The sequence below is a fragment of the Coregonus clupeaformis genome, chromosome 1, assembly GCF_020615455.1.
Source record: "Coregonus clupeaformis isolate EN_2021a chromosome 1, ASM2061545v1, whole genome shotgun sequence".
Taxonomy (NCBI): Eukaryota; Metazoa; Chordata; class Actinopteri; order Salmoniformes; family Salmonidae; genus Coregonus; species Coregonus clupeaformis.
Window position 1 is genome coordinate 56,306,245 of NC_059192.1, and position 12,576 is coordinate 56,318,820.

Here is a 12,576-nt window from a genome sequence, read left to right on the forward strand (position 1 = left end):
TATTTTTTAAAAAATTCATTTCAGAATAAGGCTGTAACGTAACAAAATATGGAAAATGTCAAGGGGTCTGAATACTTTCCGAAGGCACTGTATATATATATATATATATATATATATATATATATATATATATATATATATATATATATATATATCCATATTTTGTTACATATATATAGAGTTAGTATACTAAACATTAGGAACACCTTCCTAATATTTAGTTGCACCCACCCTTTTGCCCTCAGAACAGCCTCAATTCGTCAGGTCAGGTCATGGTCACTCTACAAGGTGTCGAAAGCATTCAACAGGGTTGCTGGCCCATGTTGACTCCAATGCTTCCCATAGTTGTGTCAAGTTGGCTGGATGTCCTTTGGGTGGTGGACCGTTCTTGATACACAGGAAACAGTTGAGAGTGAAAAACCCAGCAGCGTTGCAGTTCTTGACACAAACCGGTGCGCCTAGCACCTACTACCATAGCCTGTTCAAATGCACTTAAATCACTTGTCTTGCCCATTCACCCTCTGTATGGCACACATACACAATCAATCACTCTATTGTCTCAAGGCTTAAAGAGAGAGAGAGAGAGAGAGAGAGAGAGAGAGAGAGAGAGAGAGAGAGAGAGAGAGAGAGAGAGAGAGAGAGAGAGAGAGAGAGAGAGAGAGAGAGAGAGAGACGGGTAGAGGGGTTGGGTTAATGCGGAAGACACATTTCAGTTGAATGCATTCAGTTGTACAACAGACTATGTATCCCCCTTTACCTTCGGAAAGTATTCAACCCCTTGACTTTTTCCACATTTTGTTACGTTACAGCCTTATTCTAAAATTGATTAAAATGTTTTTTTTCCCCCATCAATCTACACACAATATATCACATTTACATAAGTATTCAGACCCTTTACTCAGTACTTTGTTGAAGCACCTTTGCCAGCGACTACAGCATTGAGTCTTCTTGGGTATGATGCTACAAGCTTGGCAAACCTGTATTTGGGGAGTTTCTTCCAGAGAGAGAGAGAGAGAGAGAGAGAGAGAGAGAGAGAGAGAGAGAGAGAGAGAGAGAGAGAGAGAGAGAGAGAGAGAGAGAGAGAGAGAGAGAGAGAGAGAGAGAGAGAGAGAGAGAGAGAGAGAGAGAGAGAGAGAGAGAGAGAGAGAGAGAGAGAGAGAGAGAGAGAGAGAGAGAGAGGAGAGAGAAAAGAGAGAAAAGAGAGAGAGAGAGAGAGAGAGAGAGAGAGAGAGAGAGAGAGAGAGAGAGCGGTCTGCCTACGAGTCTTGTATTTTCATATTTTCCCATTGAATACAATGTATTGACATAAGCTTCAACCCAGTGACTATGACACACTCATCTATTCCCATTGAATGCAATGTATTATACAATGGGTGTGTCTAATCCTGAATGCTGATTGGTTAAAACCGCATTCCAGCCAGTGTCTATTCCACAAGTTACCACCGGTTAAATCTATGACGTTAAAATGTCTATTTACTCGGTTCCATCTGACTGCGCAATCCACTGTCACATCAGTACAGCCAAGCAATTTATAAACTCGATCTCCACTATAAAAAGCATCTAGACATTATCTCACATTTCTTTAAGATTAACATTTAGTTTTCAACAGCAGAGATTTGTATAAACCTTGCTCTCTGTCTCTCCGACATTTGCAACATTGTTTAAATATTCAAATTGGATCTCCAGCTGTCCCATAGTAATGAACGTGTAGGGGTCGGGACGAGACAGACAGGCAGCGTTTCTCAGCCAGTCGAAATCATGAATCAGTTGGCATCATTTTTATGGATATATACAAAGAAATGTCAATTGGAAAAAGGTCAAACGAAACGAAGTGCAGCTAGTTTGCAGTCTTTCCAGCTTCAGTTTGAAGTGATTGTGTTAGCTGTGTTGTTGGCTAGCTCCTCTGAACAACAATGTCCTAACGAGAGAGCACATTTTCTATGCCAGACGAAATCATGCCTCATTAGCTCATTGTTATGGATGTATCCGAATAAATAAATAAACTAGAAAACATCTTAAACAAATGCAAATGCAGCTACTGTTGTTATTCTGTCTGCACTGTTTGATGTGACTGTAAGTTAGCCTAGGTTGGCTGGTTAGCAAGCAAGGGCTAAGAACTTTGCCAGCCGGTATGGCAATGGAACATTTAGAACGAACGACTGGGTCGCGTTCATAGATACAGAACAAAAAGACTGAACGACTGGGTCACGTCTCTGGCAACCGAACCGATAGAACGAACGACCAGCCGGCTTGGTTAGCAACCCTAGATTTGTGTCGGGACTATATCTTGTGGAAGGATGAAATAGTATGAATAAATTCATCAAAATATCATTTTTAATGAAAATATGTAAATCATTATTTGAATATGTTGGTAACCCGTTGTATAAAAGTGATAGTGCCCTCGAAGCCGGTGTTTGGAGGATATCGACTTCGTCTCGGGCCTAACAACACCCGTGCCAATATATCCTCCAAACTACGGCTTCACGGGCATTACCACTTAATTGATATAAGCATCAATTGTTTGACACTCATATTTTCCCATTAACTGCGATGTATTGACAGAAGCATCAACTTTGTGACACTCTTCTTTTCCCAACGAATGCAATGTATTAACATAAGGGTCAATTGGATAACACTATCTTTACCCATTGACTGCGGTGTATTGACATAAGAGTCAACCTTGTGACACTCATCTTTTCCCATTGAATGCAATATATTGACAGAACCGTCATTTGGTTGATGTTTCTCTTTTCCCATTCACTGCAATGTATTGACATAAGCATCAACCCTGTGACACTCATCTTTTCCCATTTACTGCCCTGTACTGACATTATCGTCAACCCTTTGACACTCATCTTCTCCCATTGAATGCAATATATTGACGACATAAGCTTCTATTGGTTGACACTCATCTTTTCTCTTTGAATGCAATGTACTGACATAAGCATCAACCCTGTGTCACTCATCTTTTCCCATTGACTGGAATGTATTGTCAGTAGCATCAATTGGTTGATGCTCATCTTTTCCTATTGGCACCGCAAAGCCTGCTGGGAGCATGGCCAGTTGCCATGAGCATCAATTGGTTGAAGCATAACTTTTAGCAAAAACTTGACAGGATGACGTTTTGAGGTTGATAATGGTCTTTAGTAGTAGTAGTAATAGTAGTAGTGATATAGTGTAGTCATAAAGGCTGCTAAATTATGATGGACAGTCAATGTGAACATAATATCACATGTATTAACATTAATGTTATGTGGTCACATCGATAGCTTAGTTGAAAGAGAACTAAGCTAAAATAATACATCCCTCTCTGTGGAATAGCAAAGCTAGTGCGAGAGACAAAATAATAATTCTGCTGCATCATTGAAACCAAACAAGGTGCTATCTAGAACTGAACTTCTACGGGATCAGTGTCCCGTATACGGGACAGTTGAACTAACGTGCGATAATGTGATTAGCATGACTTTTGTAAGTAACAGCAAACTTTCCAGGACATAGACATGACTTATATGGGCAGAAAGCTTAAATTCTTGTTAATCTAACTGCACTGTCCAATTTACAGTAGCTATTACAATGAAAAAATACCATGCTATTGTTTGAGGAGAGTGCACAACAACAAAAAACTTATCACGGTAACTGGTTTGATACATTTACATTTGACATTTTTTTCATTTAGCAGATGCTCTTATCCAGAGAGACTTACAGTTAGTGAGTGCATACATTTTTTTTCATACTCTGAAGGTAAATAATGTACTTACATTCAGTAATCTTGCTCTGATTTGTCATCCTAAGGGTCCTAGAGATAAAATGTAGCATAGTTATGTTTGATCAAATCCATTTTTATATTCAAATGTAGGAACTGAGTTCTACAGTTTGAACCCCTGCTGTCTCTGGCTCCACACCCACCCAGCCCAGCCATCTAGATGTGTGAAAGTTAGTGTATAAGCTAATGATCCAACATGTATGACATTCCTTGGAGTGTGTAAACTTACATTTTGTATTACCATATCATTTTTGTATGTTCTCTATAGTTATGTACTTGAAAATGTATCAATTGACCAATTCGGCACATTTGGGCAGACTTGATACAAAATAGCCCAGTATTGCAATGCTTCACTGGATCAATCTGAAACTTTGCACACACACTGATGCCATCTAGTGGCCAAAATCTAAATTGCGCCTAAACTGCAATATTATATTGTGGCCTTTCTATTGCATTTCAAAGATGATGTAACAAAAAAACAAATAAAGAACGCATGTATTTTTTTGTATTATCTTTTACCAGATCTAATGTGTTACATTCTCCTATATTAGTTTCACATTTCCACAAACTTCAAAGTGTTTCCTTTCAAATGGTATCAAGAATATGCAAATCCATGCTTCAGGTCCTGAGCTACAGGCAGTTAGATTTGGGTATGTCATTTTAGGCGAAAATTGAAAAAAAGGGTCAGATTCTTAGGAGGTTAAAAGGGTTCTTCTGCTATCCCAATAGGAGAACCCTTTGAAGAACCTTGTTTGGTTCTAGGTAGAAACCTTTTGGTTCCAGGTAGAACCCTATTGGTAAATTAGGAGTCAAAGTACGGGTTTGGACTCCTTAACTGCTGTTACTTTTCCGACATAAGTAAAGTACTAGCCAAATGATATGTCTGTGTAGGCTATAGACCTACCTTAAGGTCATCTTTCAGGGTGAATATGTAGTGGCTATAGCAAACACACAAATACACACACACACACACACACACACACAGCTTGTGCTTAAAGCTGCTGATGAGGTACAATTAATCTGACCTAGTAGCCATGATGTCACTGTCAATTGATTTTTTTTTTTTTTTACTGGCAAATTAAGAAAATTCTAATGATTAATGTTGGAGAATTTATAGAGCTTTATTGAGCTATTTCAATATCAAATGTCCCCCTTTATCAGCCAAACATTTGTGGTGAACTGCCAAGGGCATATAAATTAGTATCCAATAGATGTGATTGCTTGAAAATACTACAAACATTTCCTTACAGAAATGTATATAGAGATATTTGACTACAAATGTTAATCAGCTGTACAGGTAGGTGCATAAGAACAGACATTGTAGGCTAGCTGTCACAGTTCCCTCAGCCAGAACCCAGAAGCAGACCAGGACAAGGAGAGTTGAACGAAGGTGAGGGTTTATTTAGATACAACCAAAGGTGCAGAATAATCCAGGGACAGAGCGGGCGGCGTGGATGAGTAGTTGGGGGTGCAGCACAAGGTCCAGTGATGGCTCGGCAGCCGCCGACCATCAGGCAGAGGTGGGGTGAAGGTTCCGGACGTGTGACTGCAGGTGGAACAAAAAACGGAGGTAAGGACACAAAAACTCAACAAAGTACAAAACAACAAAACTCACGCAAGAAACTCTAAACTGATACACAGAACACCTACTGTTCATGGCTAACGATCCGGCAGGAACTGGATGTTTGGCCAGAGCCTAAAAAGGGTGATGATGAGGGCCAGGTGTGCAGATTGCTGACGGGATGCAGGTCGCGGAAAACCAGAGAGCTCCCCGGAGCGTTCCCGAACCCTCGGGAAACAGGAGACTACGAACCCAAAACACTGGTCACCAGACAGGACCCGACTCAGACTGCCGGGATCGTTACAGTACCCCCCTCCGACGAACGCCACCGGGCGGACATCCCGGAGCGCCAGGATGGAGGCGGTAGAAATCCCTGATGAGGTCAGCATCTAGGACCTGTCGCCGCGGAATCCAACTCCTCTCTTCAGGACCATACCCCTCCCAGTCCACGAGATACTGGAAACCCCGGCCCCGCCGTCTGGAATCCATGATGCGACGCACCGTGTAGGCAGGACCACCTCCGATCATCCGAGGAGGAGGAGGAGGAGGCGGAGGAGGCAACAGAGGACTGAGGAAGACAGGCTTGAGGCAGGAGACATGAAAGGTGGGATGGACTCTGAGCGTCCTCGGTAGTTTGAGTCGAACTGCCACCGGATTGATCACCTTCTCCACCACAAACGGACCAATGAACTTCGGTAACAACTTCCTAGACTCAGTCCGTAACGGAAGATCCCGTGTGGCCAACCAAACCCTATCTCCGATGGTATAGGTGGGAGCGGGGATCCGGCGACGATTCGCCTGGAGCTGATACCGATCCGAACCTCTAAGGAGTGCCTTTCTGGCCCGATGCCAGGTCCGGTGGCAACGACGAATATGAGCCTGAACAGAAGGCACTGATAGCTCCCTCTCCTGAGAAGGGAACAGGGGGAGGTTGGTAGCCATACAGGCACTGGAAGGGAGACATCCCAGTGGCAGATGTAGGGGAGAGTATTGTGGGCATACTCAACCCAAGGCAACTGAGAGGCCCAGGAGGTGGGGTTGGAAGAGACCAGACAGCGTAGCGTGGATTCCATCTTCTGGTTGGCTCTCTCCGCCTGACCATTGGATTGGGGGTGAAAACCAGATGTGAGACTGACTGTAGCTCCAATGGCCAAACAGAAGGACTTCCAGACAGCAGAGGTAAACTGAGGGCCACGGTCGGAAACGATATCACTGGGCAAACCGTGGACCCTGAAAACCTCCCTAACCAGGATCTCGGACGTCTCCGAGGCAGAGGGAAGCTTGGCAATAGGCACAAAGTGGGCGAACTTGCTGAATCTGTCCACGATAGTCAGAACGACCGTGTTCCCCTCAGAAGCGGGCAACCCCGTGACGAAGTCCAGGGCCAGATGCGACCATGGACGCCGGGGAATAGGAAGGGGGTGAAGTAGTCCAGAGCTGGGCCGATTGGTACTCTTATTCTGCGCACACACTGGACAGGCAGCAACAAAACCCCGAGTATCCTCGGCCATGGCAGGCCACCAAAAACGTCTGCGAAGAAACGCCATTGTCCGAGCCACGCCAGGGTGACAAGCCATCTTGCTGGCGTGGGACCATTTGAGGACAGCAGGACGAACCGACTCAGGCACAAACAACCGACCGGGTGGACCGCTACCGGACCGGGCTGAGTCCGAAGGGCCGCCAGCACCTCCTCCTCAATCTTCCACATCACTGCTCCCACGACGCAGTTCCGGGGGAGAATAGTCTCGGTCTTGGACCCACTCTCCTCCGTCTTGGAGAACATCCGGGACAAGGCGTCCGCCTTGCCGTTCTTAGATCCAGGTCGGAACGTCAGGACAAACTTGAATCGTCCGAAAAACAACGCCCACCTGGCCTGACGGGGAGTTGAGACGTTTAGCCGATTGCACGTAAGCAAGATTCTTGTGGTCAGTCCAGACAATAAACGGTTGCTCCGCCCCTCCAACCAGTGGCGCCACTCCTCCAAGGCAAGTTTCACCGCGAGAAGCTCCCGGTTACCCACATCGTAATTCCTCTCTGCAGGCGAAAGGCGACGAGAGTAGTAGGCGCAGGGATGGAGTTTACTGTCCGTGGAGCATCGTCTGCGACAGGATGGCGCCAACTCCCACATCAGACGCGTCCACTTCAACGACCGAACTGACGGGCCGTGTCCGGTTGAGAGAGAATCGGTGCGTTGGTGAATCGCCTCTTCAAATCCAGAAACGCTCGATCCGCCTCCGGATTCCACTTGAAGGTCCTGATACTGGAAGTCAAGGCAGTTAATGGAGCGGCCACACGGCTGTAATCCCGGATGAATCTGCGGTAGAAATTCGCAAACCCCAAAAATCTCTGGAGTTGCAATCTCGTACCGGGCTGGGCCCATTCCAGAACCGCTCTAACCTTCTCCTGATCCATCCTAATCTCACCCCTGGAGATGATGTACCCGAGAAAGGATGTAGTGTGGGCGTGAAACTTCGCACTTCTCGGCCTTCACGAACAGGCGATTCTCCAACAATCGCTGCAGAACCTGCCGGACATGCTGGACGTGGTCGGAAGGTTCCTTCGAGAAGATCAGAATGTCATCCAGGTAAACAAACACGAAGAGACCGATCATATCTCTCAGGACGTCGTTCACCATACTCTGGAATACCGCTGGAGCATTGGTCAGTCCAAACGGCATCACCTGATACTCGAAGTGACCCATCGGTGTATTGAAACCCGTCAACCACTCGTCCCCCTCTCTGATCCGGACCAGGTGATACGCATTGCGTAGGTCTAGCTTGGTGAACACCGTAGCACCCTGTAAGGAGTCGAAGGCAGAACTCATCAAGGGCAGGGGATACTTGTTCTTGACCGTGATGTCATTCAACCCCGATAATCAATACACGGTCGAAGAGAGCCATCCTTCTTTCCCACAAAGAAGAATCCTGCCCCCAGGGGTGATGACCGAGGGACGAACGAGACCAGCAGCTAGGGACTCCTTGATGTAGGTCTCCAACGCCTCACGTTCAGGTCGGGAGATACTGTATAACCTTCCCTTGGGGTAGACAGCTCCAGGAACCAGGTTGATGGCACAATCATATGGTCGGTGGGGAGGAAGTGACAGAGCCTTCTGCTTACTGAAAACTTCCCCCAAATCGTGATATGTCTCGGGAACCAGGGACAAATCTGGGGGTTTAGCCTCAATCACCTGACTGGGAACCGAATGGGGGCAGGCAGTCTTGAGACAGTTAGCATGACAATCAAGGCTCCAACTCGTTACCTTGCCCGTCACCCAATCGAACGTGGGATTGTGTTCCTTCAGCCAGGGGTATCCAAGGACCAGAGGAACATGGGAAGACGGCAGAATGAAAAATGAAATCATCTCAGAATGATTCCCCGACAACCGCATCTTAACCGGTTCAGTCCTCATCGTGATACGTGCCAGACTACTGCCGTTCAGAGTGGTCGCTTCAATGGCTTCCGGCAATTGCTCCTTGGAAAGCCCCAGCTGTTCCACCAACTCGGCATCAAGAAAGCTTCCATCGGCACCTGAATCGATAAAGCGTTAAGCGCTAAGCTCTGATTCCTGTTAACAAGGGTAGCCGGGAAGCGGGGTCTGACAGAGGTACTGAGAGGTTGAAACTGGCTCGCTAAAAGTCCTCCCAACTTTAGCGAGCCGGGCAGTTTGACGACCGCCGGGAACAAGTGGAGATGTAATGTCCCGAGCGACCACAGTAGAGGCAGCAGTTGGTCTTACGTCTATGTTGACGCTCCTCCTTGGTTAACCCGTGCCGCCCCACTTGCATGGGTTCAGAATCGGGAGAGAGGTCCTCTCCCCTAATCCTTAGTGGTGGAGAATGATCGACGTGTTCTGGTCCACCACCCGACCCGACTGGGAACTGAGAAGCTGATCGATTGGACGGAACCCATTGCTTCACCCTCCTTCGCTCTCGGACTCGATTATCCACCCGAATAGACAAGGCTACCAAGCTGTCCAGGTCACTAGGCTCCGGATAGGAGATCAACTCATCCTTGAGCTGCTCCGACAGGCCCTGGTAAAAGGCCGCTTGCAAAGACTCCTCGTTCCATCCACTCTCCACAGCCAACGTCTTGAACTCGATCACGAAGTCGGCCACGCTACGAGTTCCTTGGTGAAGAGAAAACAGACGCCTAGCTGCGTCCCTCCCTCGGACGGAATGGTCGAAGAGCTTCCTCATCTCGGCCGTGAACCCCTGGTATGAAGCCATGCAGGGATCCTGTCGTTCCCAAACGGCTGAAGCCCACTCCAGCGCTCGACCACGCAGCAACTCAATCAAAAAGGCTATCCTAGCCTTGTCAGTGGCATAAGAGTAGGGCTGTAGATCGAACACTAATCCACACTGCATAAGGAAGGAACGGCATCTTCCCAGCTCCCCCTCATATTTATCCGGCGCCGGAACCTTGGGCTCACGGAGGGACACAACTTCAGAAGCGGCAGGCGAGATGGGTGAAACCGGTAGTGGGTCCTCCACCGGACACTGGCGTTGGTTCTGGACCTCCGTCAGGCCGGTAGAAAGGTTCCGAACTGACAACGCGATCTCCTGTAGTACCATGCTATGATGGCCCAACGTCTTCTCCTGCTGGGTAATGGCATGGCGAACAGAGTCCAGGTCCGCTGGGTTCATATTTGGCCGGATCGTTCTGTCACAGTTCCCTCAGCCAGAACCCAGAAGCAGACCAGGACAAGGAGAGTTGAACGAAGGTGAGGGTTTATTTAGATACAACCAAAGGTGCAGAATAATCCAGGGACAGAGCGGGCGGCGTGGATGAGTAGTTGGGGGTGCAGCACAAGGTCCAGTGATGGCTCGGCAGCCGCCGACCATCAGGCAGAGGTGGGGTGAAGGTTCCGGACGTGTGACTGCAGGTGGAACAAAAACGGAGGTAAGGACACAAAAACTCAACAAAGTACAAAACAACAAAACTCACGCAAGAAACTCTAAACTGATACACAGAACACCTACTGTTCATGGCTAACGATCCGGCAGGAACTGGATGTTTGGCCAGAGCCTAAAAAGGGTGATGATGAGGGCCAGGTGTGCAGATTGCTGACGGGATGCAGGTGCGGAAAACCAGAGAGCTCCCCGGAGCGTTCCCGAACCCTCGGGAAACAGGAGACTACGAACCCAAAACACTGGTCACCAGACAGGACCCGACTCAGACTGCCGGGATCGTTACACTAGCACAAAGCTAAGTCAGCACTTCAAAGAATCAGTGGAACTACAAAGGGCTGAAATTTGATACTCTTGGAAAAAGCACATATACAGGCCGGTCTGAAGTTTGCCAATGAACATCTGAATGATTCAGAGGAGAACTGGGTGAAAGTGTTGTGGTCAGATGAGACCAAAATCGAGCTCTTTGCCATCAACTCAACTCGCCGTGTTTGGAGGAGGAGGAATGCTGCCCATGACTCTGTAGCTCAATTGGTAGAGCATGGCGCTTGTAACGCCAGGGTAGTGGGTTCGATCCCCGGGACCACCCATACCTAAAAATTTATGCACACATGACTGTAAGTCACTTTGGATAAAAGCGTCTGCTAAAGGGCATATTATTATTATTATAACACCATCCCCACCGTCAAACATGGAGGTGGAAACATTATGCTTTGGGGGTGTTTTTCTGCTAAGGGGACAGGACAACTTCACCGCATCAAAGGGACAATGGACGGGGCCATGTACCGTCAAATCTTGGGTGAGAACCTCCTTCCCTCAGCCAGGGCATTGAAAATGGGTCCTGGATGGGTATTCCATCATGACAATGACCCAAAACACACAGCCAAGGCAACAAAGGAATGGCTCAAGAAGAAGCACATTAAGGTCCTGGAGTGGCCTAGCCAGTCTCCAGACCTTAATCCCATAGAACATCTGTGGAGGGAGCTGAAGGTTCGAGTTGCCAAACGTCAGCCTCAAAACTTTAATGACTTGGAGAAGATCTGCAAAGAGGAGTGGGACAAAATCCCTCCTGAGATGTGTGCAAACCTGGTGGCCAACTACAAGAAACATCTGACCTCTGTGATTGCCAACAAGGGTTTGCCACCAAGTACTAAGTCATGTTTTGCAGAGTGGTCAAATACTTATTTCCCTCATTAAAATGCAAATCAATTTATAACATTCTTGACATGCATTTTTCTGGATTTTTTGTTGTTATTCTGTCTCTCACTGTTCAAATAAACCTACCATTAAAATTATAGACTGATCATGTCTTTGTCAGTGGGCAAACGTACAAAATCAGCAGGGGATGAAATATTTTTTCCCTCACTGTAGATGATTGTATAGCTGATCTTAGTTCATAGCTTTATTGGAAACCCCCTCCCCAGAGGCATTCAATCAGACGCATTCAGTGTCAATTTTTTCAATACTATTTATATGAGAAGAATTGAAGATTCTACCTCTTTTCTGGTTCAATAGCTTGTCCTTTGATGCTGATGGAGACTTCAAGGGTTACAAAGCAGTGTCGTACCCACTGCAGTGTCGTATCCACTGCTGGCCATCAAACTAGTATCTTAATTCACTGCTGAATATAAAGTCATCCAGAGGTCTAACAGAGGGACATAGTTGAGAGGCCTGAGCACAGTATATCCAGACTTACAACAATAATCTACTGAGCCGTCCCAGGTGTGCATCGAAGTGCACCGCTGTGCGCTTATCATGTCTACTCTGTATTTCAAACCTGACTGATCACTCTTGGACTATCCATTATTTCAGTATCTTTTCAGTGATCCAACACACCGTACCCTTTCCTCAAATAGTCTCCACTCCCTCCTGCCACATCTATCTGAATGGGACTCACAGGAAAGCAATGTGAATGAGCACATTTCCTCTCACCCACTCTCTCACTCTCACTGTCTCTCTATCTCTCTGCCTTCCCTCTCACAAAAATGGCAATAAGCTATTGAATGGCAGGGGTGATACCATGTAGCTCAGTTTTTTATTCATACTGAACAAAAATATAAACGCAACATGTAAAGTGTTGGTTCCATGTTTCATGAGGTGAAAGAAAATATCCCAGAATTGTTCCATACGCACAAAAACGTTTTCTCAGATTTTGTGCACAAATTAGTTTACATCCCTGTTAGTGAGCATTTCTCCTTTGCCAAGATAATCCATCGACCTGACAGGTGTGGCATATCAAGAAGCTGATTAAACAGCTTGATCATTACATCTCCACTGTGATATCGTGTGATATAGTGATTAGAGTCATGGCTACAGTAAATGCACATGCATACTGCACGTCTCTA